The sequence below is a fragment of the Pinus tabuliformis genome, chromosome Q (genome assembly GCF_031772625.1).
Source record: "Pinus tabuliformis cultivar Carrire ecotype Pingquan chromosome Q, CPIR1, whole genome shotgun sequence".
In the NCBI taxonomy this organism is placed as follows: Eukaryota; Viridiplantae; Streptophyta; class Pinopsida; order Pinales; family Pinaceae; genus Pinus; species Pinus tabuliformis.
This window is the reverse complement of record NC_142296.1, coordinates 420,573,440-420,586,136: the sequence shown is the minus strand read 5'-3', so window position 1 is coordinate 420,586,136 and position 12,697 is coordinate 420,573,440.

Here is a 12,697-nt window from a genome sequence, read left to right as displayed (position 1 = left end):
CAGAGTCTTGCAGCTGGGAGGAGTCACTCCCAGCCATGAGAACTAGGGGGCCGAAAGAGAGCAAACAATAGAACTGGCAGAAAGAGGAAGGCAGAGCTCGAATGCGGGGATGCCAGAAGCAGGAGCGGAAGGCCCAGTGGCAGGGGTTGCCAGGCGGAGGGCTGCAGAAGGCCGACAGAGCCAAGGCTGGGCAGGGGTGCGGGAGCTCCAGTTCAAAAAAACGTGCAACTCTCTTGTCACATTTCAAAGGTATGTATAGTATTACAAGACTTAACCTCAGCCAATTCAAAATTATGAATCTTATCACTATAGGACTCTAATAGTGGCTCCACATGGGGATGGCATTTCCTGGTGAAATGTCAAGAACTCTAAAGACCAGTAGCCTTTGAATTGTGACTGTAGTTACCTTGTGAACTGTCCTTCTGTGATTCTGCTTTATTGATACTTATGACAGTGAATCCTTCAAAGCTCAGGGCCTTCTCTCCGGGCTTCAACTTCAAAGGATTACCATCCAATCCAGTCTACACTTTGCAATGTTATGTACAATGACACAAAGTAAAGTGAACTATTGTGAGTCAGTGGAAAAATAATGTTTCAGCATCCTACCATTAACAGGTCCTCCTAGTAGATCTGATCCATATATCTCTCTCAAGAAAAATGCATTATTGCCTCTATAGCCATAAATGACATAAGGCCCTTGCCACAAAAAATCAAATTTTCCATGCTTGCCTTTGTCTTCTCTCCTTGAATCCCACTTAAGGACTTTATCTCCTATGTAAAAATCATCTGCTTTAGTCTTTTTATCAAAGACTTTCTTGATTTTTTCCTGGATTACTTGTGATTTTACATATACTTCTTCTATGGTTTGTTGTGGGTGTATAGTCTGATTTATTCTTCTCTAAATATCACTTGGTTCCACCTGTAATTCCTGGATGATCTTCATCATTGGCACTCCCAAGGATGATGGGAAAACTACATCCATCCCATAAACTAACTGGTAGGGTGATGTGCTAATGGATTTCTTGGTAGTCAATCTATTTGCCCATAAGGCATTAACTAACTTTTTGTTCCATGTCTTTTTGTTATCTTCCAGCAATTTTCTAATGATATTGACGAGGGTTTTGTTAGATGACTCTGCTAGTCCATTACCTTGAGGGTACTAGGTTGTTGAATGGCCAAGGGTGATGTGTTACTTGTTACAAAAATCTATCATTCTCTTGGATTTAAACGCAACTACATTACATTAATGAGCTTCTAGGGACATCCAAATCTTGACAGGATATTACTCTCTAGGAAGGAGATTATGACAGTGTCTATGGCTTGCCTAGAAGGTATGGCCTCTATCCATTTCATAAAATAGTTAGTGGCTATTAGAATCCACTTGTGCTGAGCTGAGGAGGCTGGGTGTTTTTCTCCAATGAAGTCTAACCCCCATTGTTGAAATGGCATTTTAGTGGAAACTGGTTTAAGAGGCAAAGGTAAAAGTTTTCTCTTTCCCTCAAATATCTGACATTGATGACAGGAGGTCACATGTTTCTTAACATTTGCAAAAAAATTAGGCCAGTAAAAACCAGCCCTCAGGATTTTGTCAGTAGTAGTCTTCCAGTACAATTGTCCTCCACAATCCCCTACATGAAACTCTTGCATGATTTTATCAGTTTCATTTTTCAATAAACAGTTCAAAAGAATACCACTACTGTCTTTCCAAAACAATGCATTATCTATGATACAATACTTTAATGACTTCATCTTTAAAAATCTAGCTTTAGTTCTTGTCAAACCAAGAGGAACTTGTAAATTTTGTAATACAAATATAATATCTACATACCAGGGTGAATCAGTAAAAGGTTCACTGATCGGTGGAGTCGTCATCTCTTCCTGATCATTAAGGGCACTTATGAAGTTTATATCAAGGGCCTAACATTTCGATTCAACCATGAGTTTCACTAAACCTTGGCCTTGGTAAGCTTAGTTGGATTTATTTCTATGTCATATTCCAATATTGTGGCAATCCACTTCCCTCTTTTCCCTTCAGGCACATTTTGTGTCAAAATGTCCTTAACTACAAAATTTGGAACACAAGCAATAATGTGAGAATACAAAATGTATACTCTGAAGTCTTTGATAGCCTTTACTACAACTAATGCTTGTTTTTCCATAATATTGTATTTGAGTGTGGCATCTCTTAATGATTTATTAAAAAATGCAATTGGTTGTTCGTATCCTTGGTTGTTCTTTTGCAACAAGACTGCTGCAATGGTGTGTTCTGAAGCAAAAGGAAAAAATATAAAATCCTTGTTAAAATCAAGACTTATCAGGACTGGAGTCTTGGTTAAGGCTTCCTTGATGGCTTCAAAGGATTGTTTGGCCTCCACTATCCATTTAAGCGTTGAGTCCTTTCTTAGCATGTTATTTAATTCTCTAATCAGTTCTGCTAGATTTGAAATGAATCTCCTAAGGAAGTTTATCTTGCCTAGAAATGAATGTAACTCTCTAATGTTTCTAGGATGGGTAATGGTGAAAATGGCCTCTATTCTAGCAGGATCTATTCTAATCCGATCTTTAGATATGATATGTCCCAACAGTTTTCCCTCTTGCATACCAAAGAGTGTCTTTTTGGGATTTAAAGAAATCCCAAATTTTCTACATTTGATAAATACTCTTCTCAGGTGGTCTAGGTGTTCATTGTCAGATTTAGAGAAGACTGTGATGTCATCTTGGTATACTACTAGGAAGTCATGGATCTCCTTGGCAAAAGCTATATCCATAGCTCTCTTAAATGTGGCATCTGCATTCATTAATCCAAAGGGAATCTTCAAATACATTAAGGTACCCCATGGAGTAGTAAATGCAGTTTTGGCTTGGTCCTCAGGTTGAACTAAGATCTAGTTATACCCAAAGAATCCATCTAACAGTGAAATCCTAGATGAGCCTACTACCCTCTGTAGTATATGGTCCATTTTTGGTAGAGGATAGTTATTTTTTAGTGAGACCTTGTTTAAAATTCTGAAATCTACACAAAGTCTAATTCACCAGTCTTTTTCCTAGTAGTGACTAAGTTTGAAATCCAGACTGAGTATCTAATGGGGGCTATTATTTGGGCATCAAACATTCTTTTGACGTCCTTCTCAATAGAGGGCATAAGAATTGGGTTTATTCTCCTAAGTTTCTATTTGAAAGGTTTATGATATTCTTTTGGAGGTATTTTGTGTTGGATTATGCTGGCGTCATAAGATTTTAAGTCTTCATAACTCTAGGAAAATACATCTTGGAACTCTTTAAACAGATTGATGTCTTTAACCTTTTCCTATGGAGGTAAGGCTTTTGATATTTTAATGAGTTTTGGTTTATCCTCAGTTCATATGTTAACCTCTTCTATGTCAGCTCTCAAAGGTTCCATCTTGGGTTTCCTAGCTACATCATTAGAGTCAAACAAATCTTCTAAAGGGACTAATCCCTTAGGCAAAAAATTATTTTTCAGATTAAGAATCTCAGGATCATCATTCATTATTTCTTCAATTTCTACATTCTCTAAACTATCTATTTCTAATCTAGTAAATTTAGTTTGTTTAGCTATATCTAAAATATTTACATCTAGGTTACTTTCTATATTATTGTCTACTGTACAGTCAATATCTATCTTACAATTCTGAAACTCACCTTCATTGTTCATGAAATCGTAAATCTGAGAATCCTGGGAGAAAATCTGCCAATACTTCAGGTTTCTGGTATAAATGCTTATGCCTGACTTCTGCGGTGTACTAGAAATGGAAATTTACAGGTACTAGAAAAAGTGGCAGACTGTGGGCCTGCATGTTTTGTTTTCTAGGAATGGAAACAAAGTTTGTTTCCAGGAGGCCTTTGATCAAGTCTAGGACAGTATCCCTATATTGACCAAGTCTAGGATTGTTCACAGAGTATTCACCATTAATTCTTTTAATAATCAGCTCTGAGTCTCTCCCATGATGGAAACTCTTTTGGCTCCCAGTTTTCTAACCAATTGTAACCCTAGAATTAGGGCTTCATATTCGGCCATGTTATTGGTACACTTGAAGTTCAATATGAAAGCATGTTCCTCAGCATGATTTTCTCCATATTATGAATCCACACTCTTGCACCAACCCCTAACCTATTTACAAACCCATCAAAGTCTAGATGCCATAGTGACTCATGAAATATATTCTTACTATCAGTTGTTCTGTATTTCAGGTCTTTAGCTGTGATTTCCTTATTATCATTTTCTACATTGTACAAGATAAAAGAATCCATATCTGAATGCATGGAGTATATGGGAAAGTTTTGTGGTTTTTCTTCACTACTCACCATGTACTTCATCAAGGTCTCTCTTTATAATTTTCTTGATTGGCGAAATACAAAGATGTTGGCATAAGACATATCCCACTGGAAGGATCCCTGCAGTTTCACTCCCCATGAGCGAGATAGCACATTCCATATTTTGGTGGGATATTTGCAACTACAATGTCCATTAGAATACTCTTTGCAGGGCACTGGACAAGAGTTACACATAAGTCTTTGATCAAACCAAGGCATTTAACCTGGTTGGAGTCAAAAGAAAACAAATCCTTATATGGCCTGGTAATGTCTAGGTTCAGTGTTTCCATTATTGCCTTTGGCATCAAATTGTGGGATGCCCCTAAGTCCAACATAATGTTATGCAATATTTTTTCATGAATGTTTAGGCTATTGTAAAAAGGAGGAACTCCCCCTTGCTGATGAATACCATTGGCCTTAGGGCCAAACAATAATTCAGGCTGATCATCATTCAAATTAACAGAATCCTATCCCTCTCCTATGTTTAAAGTTCCAGTTATCTGTGACCTATAAGACATCCTTTACTAGTTCGGTCAAGGGAACTGATATCTTTAACTTTGCTATTTCAGTTTTGATATTGAAAGGGAGCCAAGGTTTGTTTGTTTGGTTTGGATCTTCCTTAATATGTGCAGTTTGTGTGTCCTTATTCTGTTTCTCAGTGTTAGGCATTTTAGTATGTGTTTCTACTGTTTTGCCTTGATTTTTCTTATTTTGACTATTTTTAGTAATTATCTATGTTTGGGTTTTAATGGAGGTTATATCTACAATCTTAGGGGTTGAAGTCTCTGGTGTTCCCCTTGGGAGGATTTGTAACACTTTTTTAACTAGAGCTTCTTTTATTATCTTAGTCTGGGTCTAGATGGATCTTTTAATGGGAGTCTCGTTATTCTTTTTACTTCTCAAGCTATATTGTTTGTGTACCTCATATAGAGATTACTCATATCCCTGTTTAAAATCAAAGGATTCACCGGATTCTAACTGCAATTGTTGCATCATATATAACTCCTGTTCTTCTTGAGTAAGAAAAACAATGTCTTCTTCTTTGGTTTCTAGTAAGTTAATATGAGTATCATCCTCTCCTTCTTGGTTCTGTGAATCCTCAACATAATTTTGTTGGAAGGGAGGCCTAATATGTTGATCTGGTGTAGCATTCTTTCCAGCATTAGGGTTCTTCCTAAAATTGGGGTTTCTTATTGGGGTTTTTGTTGTTGATTCTCCCATTGATTTTTCCTTTCCATGTTTTCTAACCTATCCATGATTCTCTCTAAACTTTTAGCGAAAATATCTACTTTTCCATCTGAAGTGGAAGCTTCCTCTTTAAATACAACTTTCTTTTCATTTCTCATTCAGGCTATCTTAGCTAATAATTTTTCCTCTACACTAACAACATTACTTTGCATTTGTTCAAGTGTTTTAGGGTTTCTTTCCCTTAACTGGTATGACATGTCAGCGCCAAAACCATCAAGGAACTTAATTAATTCTAAATCAAGAGGAGGCTTAATATTGGTAGGAATTGCATTGTAGATACTATTAAACCTAGTGCAATGGTCCTGAACTAACTCATTAGGAGCTCTTCTAATGTTTTCATATTCAGAAAGTAGTTGTAATGTGTTTTTCTTTCTCTACCATCTATCAATGAATAACCTATGAAAATTAACTAAGTCTACAATATGGTTGGCAGGAAAAGCTTTGAACCATTTCTTGACATCCCCAGCTAAAGTTTGGGCAAACAACCTCATTTGGAAATCCGCTTCATCTATCTCATGCAACTCAAAAAAGTCAGACATATTGTTTACATGTTGTTGGGCAGTGTAATGACCAGTAGCATCAAACATGAAGATCTTACTCTAATAATCTGTAGGCATGGCATGGAGTTATGCAGGTAAAACTAGAGGTGCATATCGGTTTGCCATTGTTGTGATTATGCCTTGACTAGGGGGTAAAGTTGTGGTGCTTGAGGAAGGACTTGAAACTGATGGAGGTGAACTAGATGATGATGAGGATGGTTGATTAATAACTAGTTTAAGTGATTGAATTGTGGTAGATACAATTGGTGAAGTTGTGGTAAAAGAAGGGGTATTTACAGTGAGTGAAGTTTGTGCGAAACCTTCAGGGGCAGCAGTAGTAAGGGCAGTTGTTTCAACAGATTGTTGAATGTAAGAATCACCTATATTACTTATCAATTTAGAGGCCCAAGCTTCTACCTTGTCAAAAATCTCAACGACAAATTTATCTAAATCTGAATGAATAATCCTTTTTGATTCAATGAGTTTTACAAACTTAGGGTCTAAGACTGTTTCATGGATTGCATTCTCATATTTACTTCTAAATAATGAGAGGTCAAATGAAAAATCAAAAGGAATTTCCTCTAAAGTAGACAACTCCTCAGGTAGTGAATTGACTCTGACTAACCTGCTACTACTGGCTTGAGTTTCTGTTGTTTTGGGTTGTCTTAAAATTCTCTCTGGGTCATCAACTATAGTTGTAGGGTTTGGATCTAGGTTTTCCCTGGTATAATGAATCTTCTTGGGAGCCATAATTTTAAGCTTTTTAATTGCTTTTATGAAAATTTTCAAAATTGACTTTTAAAAAATGACCTTAAGGGGCTCAAGATCAAATTTAAGGTTTCCTTAAATTTTTATGACACTTAGGATCGAAGTCCCCAGTATGGTCACCAAAAATGTTATCACTCTGATATTTCTTTTGAAGTCGATGAAGAAAGAAAAGTCAAAGGAAACCACAAACCACTTTTGGAGATCAGGACCTAGCCTTCCTGATGCTCAGAGAGGACTCTCTCTTTATAATTTAACTTTGTTTTAGTTAAGATGATCTTAGGCTAGTTATTGCTTGCACTTGGGTTTTGTTTTGAAATTGGGTGGTGGGATCACTTTACTTAGATGAATAGAGGTTTGCTTCTACCATTGGGCTATGGAGTCTTATGTCAAACAAACAAGACAAGATTTAGTTTTAAAAACAGTGTCTACAGGGCAAGATAGATGAGTTATTGCAGATCTCAAAGGCTACATGGTGGGATGGTTTCAAATCGGATCCAGGGAACAATTAAGGGTTCCCTGGGCTAGATTTTAGAAGGAATGAGAGAATTCAATCGGGATGGGAGAGAAATTAAGGGTTCTCAAATCCGGGTATCAGAGGAAAACATGTAAATGACTAATTGTGCAAAACAAAGTGTAATTAAACAAATTCCAAGTGATATTTCCAGTTAATTCATTCAAATTTAGAACCACATATAAGATTATGAAAAACATTAGAAGGTAACAAAATCACAAAAATAAAGTACTTCACTGCAAATGGCTCATCTCATGAATCCTGTAGCGAAATGCTTTTATTACTTGCTCCAGTCTGTTGTCTTGAAAATGGTACAATCACCCTCAGGTTTAAGATCAAAATAACTCTACAAATATAAAATAATCCACACCTAATACTTAGAATTTTGAAGTATTTATACAAAAGGAATTACAAAATATCTGAAACTGTATTAAGAACTAATCTAGGAAAAAAGAAATATCTTCTTGCAAGAAGATAGAGACAATTATTGAACAACTGCTTGTTGTCCCTATTATTAAGGTTCTGTTGGCTTTTCTCTTTGATATTTTACCCTTTATGCTACTTAGTTGTTTGTTCTTCATGCTGGATGCTCTGTTTTACTTTAACCTTTCACTTGATACTCTTTCATCTGATACACTTTAATCCTACTGACCTGTCAATATCCTTTTACCTTGATGTTTCACTTTTTACTATAGAATTATAATTTACTGTCCTTTTACTACAGTGAATCATTCAGTTTTTCCCATCTTTCTTCATCTGGTAATTGGATATTGATCATTTTTCTGTATATATCATCTGCCTTTGCATATTTGTCAAAAGGGGGTTTATTAATAATCAGGTGTTCTACCTCATGCTGAAGGTAAAACAAGTTTTCAAAAGTTTGGTACAAGACTTTGTCTGTTGGCATGCCCTTCATGGATGAAGTGATTACCTGTTCTTTGGCCACTTCCCTGATCTTCTTGTTGTAATCTGCCTATCCCATTGACTTTTCATTTATTACTAAGGGATTACGTAATCCATTTTCTTTCAAAAGTTCAAACTTAGCCATGAACCTGTCAATGGCTAGCTACATGTTCTGACACTTATCTTCTAAATTCAACATTAAATTCCTTTTAGTGAGGATTCTTTTGACTTCCAAAATTGTACCTATCATGTTAGGTATCTCTAGTTCTTGCAATTCATACTTATTATTGGAGTTGAGGAAGTAGATGATCCTTGTTGCTTCCTCTGGCATTTCTCCAAGTTCTGTTTTAAGCCTTTCAATGGCTTTTGTAGCCTACTTTATTAAATCTATCTACTCAAATATGACCTGGATGGATGGCCAAATATCATTGACAAAGTCAATAATATTGGCCTAAAGTTTCTCTTTAGCCTTTCCTATAGGCTTAGTCAATGTCAATTCTTTCTCCAGGCCTTTTATCCTTTCATTCATCCTTGCAGCGCTTTGTTGTTCTTCTTTATGCATGATCTGGGCCAGTTTTTAATCTGTCTCGAGGCTGCTGACTTTCTCCTTCAGTTTGTTCATCTCATTGATCTGAATGGACACTTCTTCCATTGCTTTGACCAACCTATTTGCTTCTTCAATTGTGGACGTTGTTGTTGTTGATCCTGTTGCTGATGTAGTATGTGCAGATGTTAGAAGTGCAGTGGCCATTGGAGCAGTGGGAGCTAATGTCATTGCCAAAGTAGAAGGTACAAATGTGGTCACTGTTGGAATGACAGTTGCAGGAGTATTATCAATGCTAGCTTGTTTGAGCTGGATCAAGCTATCCAACTCCTTCTCCATCTCCTTTAACTGGTCATTTAGTTGCAGCACCAAGTCCATCATCTCCTCATGATTGGTCTAACTTTCTAGGAGTTCTTTTGTTTGTGGGTGCTGCAAATGAGGCAACTTGAGCTATTTCTTGAGGGCTGTTATGTCCTCATTCTTCTTCTTGATCAGTTTCTCTGTGGCCTTTACATCACTTGGGTCATGGCCCAGTTTAATAACCAAGTCCTCAAAGGACTTGATCCTGGTGTCTTTAGCCTATGAAGAGGCTCTCTCCAGCTTGAATTGAGTTGTTATATTGTTTAATGAATCCTACAATTTATAAGCAACCATGGCCTTTGTTGTGAGGGTGGAGTATATCATTTCTCCAGCCTGCTTGTGAAATTCGATCTGATCAATGGGATGAAAATCCCTGGCCAAGACCTCAAAATTTGTCTTCTTGTAGTCCGCTGAGGTTTTTGGTTGCTCTACAATGGGCTGTAGGAATGAGACCTGCATTTTTCCTTCTTTGATGTCAAATGCTGACATCAGTCTAGTCTTGTTTGGTGGTGTGAGCTGGAGATATTGGGCATATGTCTTTGCCTTCAATCTCGCATTCCTCATTTTGATTCCTTTGAATCCGTCTTTAATGTCTTTTTCTTTGTCAGCTGGCCTGACATAGGAAGAGATCTCCATACTCGGTTGTCTATCCATCAACTATGTGTTGGATGTTGAGGGTTGTTGTGTTTCCTCTAATGTAGTGTGTTCTTTTCCTTTCTGTCCCATTACCTCAGTGTCAATTATTTCTTCTGATGCAATGTTATCCTCTTGTTCAAAGGCATGATTCAACTTTGGCCTCTTGCTTGGCTCAATCACCTCATCAGTGGTCTCCATGGCAGAGCTAGATGCCTCATCTCTGCTTCTCTTAGGATTCTTCTCCTCATTTAGTGGAGTTTGTATGATAGGAGGAGTGTTCATTGGCCCTCCTTGCTCTGGAACCTGCAGGAAAGAGTTATGATCAAATTGTCTCTCCAAATCAATAAGTGTATTCTCTATGTCCACAACAGTGTTGTCCATGTCAATTAGGGCGTTCTCCACCTACTCATCCCATTTAGCATATTGTTCAGTGTCAGACCTTGGGTGGTAAATGTATGCTGCCAACTTAACGTTGACTCTGAGCTTGTTTATGACCCCATGAGGGTCATCGTGCCAGATCAAACTGTTTCTGAATTTGATTAATTGAAGCAACTTGTCGGCCTTTGGTCCAGGTTCTCTGTTGTTGCAAATAAATGGGCCCATCTGGTTCTTCACTTTGAACTGGGTTTTCTTCCTATAAGCTAGGAAGTACTCAAGAGCAAATATCCTCATAGGGAGGTATTTGGGAAATTTGTAGGGAGCCCGCTCATAGCCATAAATCCTGATCTCTGTGTGGTTTTGATATAAGTACCAATCTCCCACCTTGTTGTTCTTGGCTAATTGCAATACACTTTAATCTCTGGGCTGATACTAGGCTGAGTCTTAGAAGTCAGCAAGTTCATAACTGTGTATACAAAAGAGTTTATAAAGTCTTTGTAGGTGAATGAGGTGGAAAACTTGTGGACCAAGGGTGTCCAGAAGATGATTGATCTTTCTTTTCCCTTGGTGTCCAGTTTCTGGATCTTCAAAGGGAATTTATCTGTCTAGTAATACAGGAACATATGAAACAACACTGAAGAGTATTTGAAAACTCTTTCAGTGGGCAGTCTAGTGAGTTGTTCATGCATTATGTCTGCAATGAACTGGGCATAATCATACATAATGGCAAGAGGCTTGCTTGGAGTGAAAATGGACAAGAATGCCATGATGACCTCATCCACAAACTCGTTTTATGTGCATCCTAGGATGCATGAGAGCATAGTTATTATTCTCCTGTCAGTCTCTGAGAAAATAGTGGCAACATAGGGTGGAATGTCTGTAGGAGTATGTCTCTCCTCAATGTTGAAATTATGTAATATTTTCTTGATTTTAACTAGGTCCAGTGTGATGTATAGGTCTAACAGGTGTCCAATTGAAAAAGGAGTCAAATTAAGACTGGGCTGGATTTGTAGCATTTGGTTGATGGAGTCTGCAGTGACGGTGAATAATATCTCATGGTTTGGTGCCTCAATAGCCCTATGGCTTGGAACATAACAGGCATGACAAAAATGTACTATGTCTGGGAATGGGTGGAATTCTGGGAATGTATACTTGGGCAAATTGGATTCCCAAAGGTTTATATCATCAACATGGTTTAGGAACCTATCCTTAGCCCAACATTGAATTCTTAGAAGGTGGGCTGGAGTGGCTATGTCTTTAATCTAGAAATCCTTGTCTGCCAGGGCCAAGTGGTCAATGTCTAAATGAGGGGTTGTCACTGGTCTGACATGTAGAGAGGTCTGGGCAGCGATCTTTGTGATAAAATAAGGGAATTGGGCTTATATAGCTTGTAAAAATGAAGTCTTGGCAACTCTGGTATAGGGATAGGGTATTAGCAGTTTGCAAGTAGGAGTTTTGGTATTTTAGGAGAGGGAATACTCTCAATTTAAGGGAATTCAATTAAATTCAATCAATTATTTCATGAATTTTACTGTACGTTTTAAATTGAAAGGGTCGTTCTAGTTTTATGTCGAAATACCTGGAAATTATGGTCGGGGCTGCAAACTGGTCTTTAAATGGTGGTTGCAGAAGTTTTTGTGGCTTCAGGTGTGCTATGGATGGCTGAAATTGGTGTCTGGAGCTTCTTCGGGCTACAATTGGTAGTCGGAACTGGTCGCAAAAGCTCGGGGGCGCAAGAGGGCTTAGAACTCTTTCGTAGAGAAAATGCGTGAAAAGAGTGAAAATGGGGGTCTGTGGGCTTTTAACCGGGAATGGTTAGAAAATTGGTGGGGAAAATGTTTTTATGAACAGTGATGGTTTTGCTATATGGTGGGGAGGCAGTATTTGGGGGATATCGCACCGCTTATGGGGGTCGGGCGGTATTTTCTCGAGAGCACGCGACTTAGCGCGGTGCCGCCACGTAACCCAAGGGGGCCCGAGAAATACCGCCCATATCACGTGCTCTCGGGCAGTAAAGGTCAGGCAGTGAGCGGACGCAATATGGGCGAGGGTCGTAGGATCTGGGGGTGGACGATCCAACGGTCATCACGTGGCAAAGTAGTGTGACACGAATGGGGGCGGGATTTAGCGGGGCCCATGGTTAATTACCCTTAAATGTAATTAATCATTGTATAAATGCGGGGTTAATAAAGTAATGCAGGTTTATGGAATATAACGGGTAAAAGTGAATTTTGTCAGGCCAGTAAGGAGTCTTGTTTCTTATAGCATTAGATGGACATCTATTCTTTATATATGCAACACATAGAACAACATCAGCCCAAAACGTTATCTTTACATTTTTGAAGAAAAGCATGGATCATACCATATTCAAGATTGTTCTATTCATTCTTTCAGCTACACCATTCTGTTGGGGATTATAAGGCACAGTTGTTTGATGTTTGATCCCATGTTGACGAAGATAGTTTTCAAATTCATTTG